Source organism: Carassius gibelio, chromosome B19 (genome assembly GCF_023724105.1).
Source record: "Carassius gibelio isolate Cgi1373 ecotype wild population from Czech Republic chromosome B19, carGib1.2-hapl.c, whole genome shotgun sequence".
Taxonomy (NCBI): domain Eukaryota; kingdom Metazoa; phylum Chordata; class Actinopteri; order Cypriniformes; family Cyprinidae; genus Carassius; species Carassius gibelio.
Window position 1 is genome coordinate 2,471,930 of NC_068414.1, and position 7,294 is coordinate 2,479,223.

Consider the following 7,294-nt stretch of genomic DNA (forward strand, 5'->3'; position numbering starts at 1 on the left):
ACCAACGCAGGCGGAAGTCAGTAGCTTTATTGACGCACTGTGTTCCTAATAAATGTTGTTCAGTTGCATTGACACAATACTTTTTGTTTAAAGCGCAATTAAAAAAAAAAAAAAAAAAGAGTCCAAACAATGACCCCTGCTACGGGTAGTGTTGCAAGTGTTATGCGACTTCAGCTAATGATGGGTCCATCCGAAATTATTCCATCCAAAAGTTTTGGGTGGAGGCACAGGTCACAGAGGGAGTTCTGCTTCGACGTCAGCCCGAGCCAAAGGACATGCGTTGGCCGGGTATTGAATCCGGGTCAACTGCTTGGAAGGCAGCTATGCTCACCACTATACCACCAACGCAGTCATCAGTCAGCAACTTGCGCCGTCACTAAGAAGGCTCGAAGTGCACGAGTCGCCGATAGGGCTAGAGGAGCAGATGAGATCTTTGTTTGGACCCGTCACTAAAGAGAGCCTTCAAGAATTTGCATCCCGTCACGTACAAAAAAGCGCTGCCTTCCCATCCGGCTAAATAAACACGAAGTGGTCAAACGCACAGAGTGCCTATTCAGACGATAACCAGTGGCAAGCCCTCTCGCAGCATGCTGCCGGACAGTCAAACTGATTCTGCTCTTGACATTTCGATGTAGCTCTGCTGTGAGCAGAGCACCCAAAAATACAGGTCACTCGCAAAAGTTCCCCTCCACGGAAATCTTTAGTAAAAGGCGAAAGATTTATGCGACAATGAAGAGAAACTCGAGCTGTGTCTCCGAACCCTCGGGCCTGTGCGCTGCCTCTGTTAAACTACTACGCTCGCCAAGGGTCATCAAGGGTGACAATGCCTGCCCACATGTGTTTCGTCAGCACCCCCCCCCCCCCCCCCCCTATTCCAAAAGGGAGGAGTAAAACTCAAAAAAGTCCCCTCGGTCCACCAATAACCAAAAGCCCAATCAAGGCAATCTCTTTCTCATGCCTCTATCTGAAAAGTTGGATAAAATCTTATATGAAAAAAAAAGTCTTTTAAAGAAATCCCTTATTCCGAGGTCACCGTAGCCACCAGATCCAGTCTGTATCCGCTTCAGTCACCCGGATCCAGTCCGTATCCAGAGAAGATGGTGGATCAACACCTAGAAAGGACCTCTATGGCCCAGAAACACAGCGGAGACCGTGACAACTAGATGAGCCGCAGATACAAATCCCTTGTAAAGACCACCTGGACAAGACCACAGGAAACAGATGATTCTTCTGCACAGTCTGACATTCCTGCAGCCTGGAGCTGATCTACTGGTTTCGTCTGACAAGGGGAGAACTGTCTCCCCGACTGAGCCTGGTTTCTCACCGGGTTTTTTCTCCATCCTTTCACCGATCGAGTTTTGGTTTCTTCCCTCTGTCGCTTCTGGCAGGCGGAGCTGGGGACACTTCATGTACAGCGATATCGTTGACTTGATTGCAAATTATTGCACAGATACTATTTAAACTGAACTTAGCTGAATGATGTCATCAAAGAGTTCAATAACGAAATGCCTTTAACTGTCATTTTGCTTTTTGACGCACTGTGTTCCTAATTAATGTTGTTCAGTTGCATTGACGCAATACTTTCTGTTTAAAGCGCAATTTAAAAAAAAAAAAAAAAAAAAAAAAGAGTCCAAACAATGACCCCTGCTACGGGTAGTGTTCCAAGTGTTATGCGACTTCAGCTAATGATGGGTCCATCAGAAATTTTACGGTGCTAGGGCTGGGTCTGCGTCAGAAGAAGCCATGCATTGTTTAGTTATGTCAGTGCAGTGCCGTCAGTTGGGGGAGAAACGGCAGCATGCACGGCTCCTCGTTAGTATAGTGGACAGTATCTCCGCCTGTCACGCGGAAGACCGGGGTTCGATTCCCCGACGGGGAGAGCTGGTTCTTTTCGTCTTCCGAATGATCCATCCAAAATGTTTGGTTGGAGTCGCAGGTCACAGAAGGAGTTCTGCTTCGACGTCAGCCCGAGCCAAAGGACATGCGTTGGCCGGGAATCGAACCCGGGTCAACTGCTTGGAAGGCAGCTATGCTCACCACTATACCACCAACGCAGGCGGAAGTCAGTAGCTTTATTGACGCACTGTGTTCCTAATAAATGTTGTTCAGTTGCATTGACACAATACTTTTTGTTTAAAGCGCAATTAAAAAAAAAAAAAAAAAAAAAAAAGAGTCCAAACAATGACCCCTGCTACCGGTAGTGTTGCAAGTGTTATGCGACTTCAGCTAATGATGGGTCCATCCGAAATTATTCCATCCAAAAGTTTTGGGTGGAGGCACAGGTCACAGAGGGAGTTCTGCTTCGACGTCAGCCCGAGCCAAAGGATATGCATTGGCCGGGAATCGAATCCGGGTCAACTGCTTGGAAGGCAGCTATGCTCACCACTATACCACCAACGCAGTCAGCAGTCAGCAACTTGCGCCGTCACTAAGAAGGCTCGAAGTGCACGAGTCGCCGATAGGGCTAGAGGAGCAGATGAGATCTTTGTTTGGACCCGTCACTAAAGAGAGCCTTCAAGAATTTGCATCCCGTCACGTACAAGAAAGCGCTGCCTTCCCATCCGGCTAAATAAACACGAAGTGGTCAAACGCAGAGAGTGCCTATAATAACCAAAAGCCCAATCAAGGCAATCTCTTTCTCATGCCTCTATCTGAAAAGTTGGATAAAATCTTATATGAAAAAAAAAGTCTTTTAAAGAAATCCCTTATTCCGAGGTCACCGTAGCCACCAGATCCAGTCTGTATCCGCTTCAGTCACCCGGATCCAGTCCGTATCCAGAGAAGATGGTGGATCAACACCTAGAAAGGACCTCTATGGCCCAGAAACACAGCGGAGACCGTGACAACTAGATGAGCCGCAGATACAAATCCCCTGTAAAGACCACCTGGACAAGACCACAGGAAACAGATGATTCTTCTGCACAGTCTGACATTCCTGCAGCCTGGAGCTGATCTACCTGTTTCGTCTGACAATGGGAGAACTGTCTCCCCGACTGAGCCTGGTTTCTCACCGGGTTTTTTCTCCATCCTTTCACCGATCGAGTTTTGGTTTCTTGCCTCTGTCGCTTCTGGCAGGCGGAGCTGGGGACACTTCATGTACAGCGATATCGTTGACTTGATTGCAAATTATTGCACAGATACTATTTAAACTGAACTTAGCTGAATGATGTCATCAAAGAGTTCAATAACGAAATGCCTTTAACTGTCATTTTGCTTTTTGACGCACTGTGTTCCTAATAAATGTTGTTCAGTTGCATTGACACAATACTTTTTGTTTAAAGCGCAATTAAAAAAAAAAAAAAGAGTCCAAACAATGACCCCTGCTACGGGTAGTGTTGCAAGTGTTATGCGACTTCAGCTAATGATGGGTCCATCCGAAATTATTCCATCCAAAAGTTTTGGGTGGAGGCACAGGTCACAGAGGGAGTTCTGCTTCGACGTCAGCCCGAGCCAAAGGACATGCGTTGGCCGGGTATCGAATCCGGGTCAACTGCTTGGAAGGCAGCTATGCTCACCACTATACCACCAACGCAGTCATCAGTCAGCAACTTGCGCCGTCACTAAGAAGGCTCGAAGTGCACGAGTCGCCGATAGGGCTAGAGGAGCAGATGAGATCTTTGTTTGGACCCGTCACTAAAGAGAGCCTTCAAGAATTTGCATCCCGTCACGTACCAAAAAGCGCTGCCTTCCCATCCGGCTAAATAAACACGAAGTGGTCAAATGCAGAGAGTGCCTATTCAGACGATGACCAGTGGCAAGCCCTTTCGCAGCATGCTGCCGGACGGTCAAACTGATTCTGCTCTTGACATTTCGATGTAGCTCTGCTGTGAGCAGAGCACCCAAAAATACAGGTCACTCGCAAAAGTTCCCCTCCACGGAAATCTTTAGTAAAAGGCGAAAGATTTATGCGACAATGAAGAGAAACTCGAGCTGTGTCTCCAAACCCTCGGGCCTGTGCGCTGCCTCTGTTAAACTACTACGCTCGCCAAGGGTCATCAAGGGTGACAATGCCTGCCCACATGTGTTTCGTCAGCACCCCCGCCCCCCCTATTCCAAAAGGGAGGAGTAAAACTCAAAAAAGTCCCCTCGGTCCACCAATAACCAAAAGCCCAATCAAGGCAATCTCTTTCTCATGCCTCTATCTGAAAAGTTGGATAAAATCTTATATGAAAAAAAAAGTCTTTTAAAGAAATCCCTTATTCCGAGGTCACCGTAGCCACCAGATCCAGTCTGTATCCGCTTCAGTCACCCGGATCCAGTCCGTATCCAGAGAAGATGGTGGATCAACACCTAGAAAGGACCTCTATGGCCCAGAAACACAGCGGAGACCGTGACAACTAGATGAGCCGCAGATACAAATCCCCTGTAAAGACCACCTGGACAAGACCACAGGAAACAGATGATTCTTCTGCACAGTCTGACATTCCTGCAGCCTGGAGCTGATCTACCTGTTTCGTCTGACAATGGGAGAACTGTCTCCCCGACTGAGCCTGGTTTCTCACCGGGTTTTTTCTCCATCCTTTCACCGATCGAGTTTTGGTTTCTTGCCTCTGTCGCTTCTGGCAGGCGGAGCTGGGGACACTTCATGTACAGCGATATCGTTGACTTGATTGCAAATTATTGCACAGATACTATTTAAACTGAACTTAGCTGAATGATGTCATCAAAGAGTTCAATAACGAAATGCCTTTAACTGTCATTTTGCTTTTTGACGCACTGTGTTCTTAATTAATGTTGTTCAGTTGCATTGACGCAATACTTTTTGTTTAAAGCGCAATTTAAAAAAAAAAAAAAAAAAAAAAAGAGTCCAAACAATGACCCCTGCTACGGGTAGTGTTCCAAGTGTTATGCGACTTCAGCTAATGATGGGTCCATCAGAAATTTTACGGTGCTAGGGCTGGGTCTGCGTCAGAAGAAGCCATGCATTGTTTAGTTATGTCAGTGCAGTGCCGTCAGTTGGGGGAGAAACGGCAGCATGCACGGCTCCTCATTAGTATAGTGGACAGTATCTCCGCCTGTCACGCGGAAGACCGGGGTTCGATTCCCAGACGGGGAGAGCTGGTTCTTTTCGTCTTCAGAATGATCCATCCAAAATGTTTGGTTGGAGTCGCAGGTCACAGAAGGAGTTCTGCTTCGACGTCAGCCCGAGCCAAAGGACATGCGTTGGCCGGGAATCGAACCCGGGTCAACTGCTTGGAAGGCAGCTATGCTCACCACTATAACACCAACGCAGGCGGAAGTCAGTAGCTTTATTGACGCACTGTGTTCCTAATAAATGTTGTTCAGTTGCATTGACACAATACTTTTTGTTTAAAGCGCAATTAAAAAAAAAAAAAAAAAAGAGTCCAAACAATGACCCCTGCTACGGGTAGTGTTGCAAGTGTTATGCGACTTCAGCTAATGATGGGTCCATCCGAAATTATTCCATCCAAAAGTTTTGGGTGGAGGCACAGGTCACAGAGGGAGTTCTGCTTCGACGTCAGCCCGAGCCAAAGGACATGCGTTGGCCGGGTATTGAATCCGGGTCAACTGCTTGGAAGGCAGCTATGCTCACCACTATACCACCAACGCAGTCATCAGTCAGCAACTTGCGCCGTCACTAAGAAGGCTCGAAGTGCACGAGTCGCCGATAGGGCTAGAGGAGCAGATGAGATCTTTGTTTGGACCCGTCACTAAAGAGAGCCTTCAAGAATTTGCATCCCGTCACGTACAAAAAAGCGCTGCCTTCCCATCCGGCTAAATAAACACGAAGTGGTCAAACGCAGAGAGTGCCTATAATAACCAAAAGCCCAATCAAGGCAATCTCTTTCTCATGCCTCTATCTGAAAAGTTGGATAAAATCTTATATGAAAAAAAAAGTCTTTTAAAGAAATCCCTTATTCCGAGGTCACCGTAGCCACCAGATCCAGTCTGTATCCGCTTCAGTTACCCGGATCCAGTCCGTATCCAGAGAAGATGGTGGATCAACACCTAGAAAGGACCTCTATGGCCCAGAAACACAGCGGAGACCGTGACAACTAGATGAGCCGCAGATACAAATCCCCTGTAAAGACCACCTGGACAAGACCACAGGAAACAGATGATTCTTCTGCACAGTCTGACATTCCTGCAGCCTGGAGCTGATCTACCTGTTTCGTCTGACAATGGGAGAACTGTCTCCCCGACTGAGCCTGGTTTCTCACCGGGTTTTTTCTCCATCCTTTCACCGATCGAGTTTTGGTTTCTTGCCTCTGTCGCTTCTGGCAGGCGGAGCTGGGGACACTTCATGTACAGCGATATCGTTGACTTGATTGCAAATTATTGCACAGATACTATTTAAACTGAACTTAGCTGAATGATGTCATCAAAGAGTTCAATAACGAAATGCCTTTAACTGTCATTTTGCTTTTTGACGCACTGTGTTCCTAATAAATGTTGTTCAGTTGCATTGACACAATACTTTTTGTTTAAAGCGCAATTAAAAAAAAAAAAAAGAGTCCAAACAATGACCCCTGCTACGGGTAGTGTTGCAAGTGTTATGCGACTTCAGCTAATGATGGGTCCATCCGAAATTATTCCATCCAAAAGTTTTGGGTGGAGGCACAGGTCACAGAGGGAGTTCTGCTTCGACGTCAGCCCGAGCCAAAGGAAATGCGTTGGCCGGGTATCGAATCCGGGTCAACTGCTTGGAAGGCAGCTATGCTCACCACTATACCACCAACGCAGTCATCAGTCAGCAACTTGCGCCGTCACTAAGAAGGCTCGAAGTGCACGAGTCGCCGATAGGGCTAGAGGAGCAGATGAGATCTTTGTTTGGACCCGTCACTAAAGAGAGCCTTCAAGAATTTGCATCCCGTCACGTACAAAAAAGCGCTGCCTTCCCATCCGGCTAAATAAACACGAAGTGGTCAAATGCAGAGAGTGCCTATTCAGACGATGACCAGTGGCAAGCCCTCTCGCAGCATGCTGCCGGACGGTCAAACTGATTCTGCTCTTGACATTTCGATGTAGCTCTGCTGTGAGCAGAGCACCCAAAAATACAGGCAACTCGCAAAAGTTCCCCTCCACGGAAATCTTTAGTAAAAGGCGAAAGATTTATGCGACAATGAAGAGAAACTCGAGCTGTGTCTCCAAACCCTCGGGCCTGTGCGCTGCCTCTGTTAAACTACTATGCTCGCCAAGGGTCATCAAGGGTGACAATGCCTGCCCACATGTGTTTCGTCAGCACCCCCCCCCCCCCCTATTCCAAAAGGGAGGAGTAAAACTCAAAAAAGTCCCCTCGGTCCACCAATAACCAAAAGCCCAATCAAGGCAA

The 7,294-nt window shown here is 47.4% G+C and overlaps 4 non-coding genes across 4 annotated transcripts; all 4 read right to left on the reverse strand.

Moving 5' to 3' along the window:
• Positions 1 to 633: 633 nt before the first annotated feature.
• Positions 634 to 748, reverse strand: LOC127980555 (U5 spliceosomal RNA). The gene has a single exon (XR_008159573.1). It is a non-coding gene; the product is annotated as a U5 spliceosomal RNA (small nuclear RNA).
• A 1,234-nt stretch (positions 749 to 1,982) lies between these two features.
• Positions 1,983 to 2,054, reverse strand: trnag-ucc (transfer RNA glycine (anticodon UCC)). The gene has a single exon. It is a non-coding gene; the product is annotated as a tRNA-Gly (tRNA).
• Positions 2,055 to 3,817: 1,763 nt separating this feature from the next.
• On the reverse strand, positions 3,818 to 3,932 carry LOC127980556 (U5 spliceosomal RNA). The gene has a single exon (XR_008159574.1). It is a non-coding gene; the product is annotated as a U5 spliceosomal RNA (small nuclear RNA).
• Positions 3,933 to 6,988: 3,056 nt separating this feature from the next.
• LOC127980166 (U5 spliceosomal RNA) lies at positions 6,989 to 7,103 on the reverse strand. The gene has a single exon (XR_008159204.1). It is a non-coding gene; the product is annotated as a U5 spliceosomal RNA (small nuclear RNA).
• Between the last annotated feature and the right edge of the window lie 191 nt (positions 7,104 to 7,294).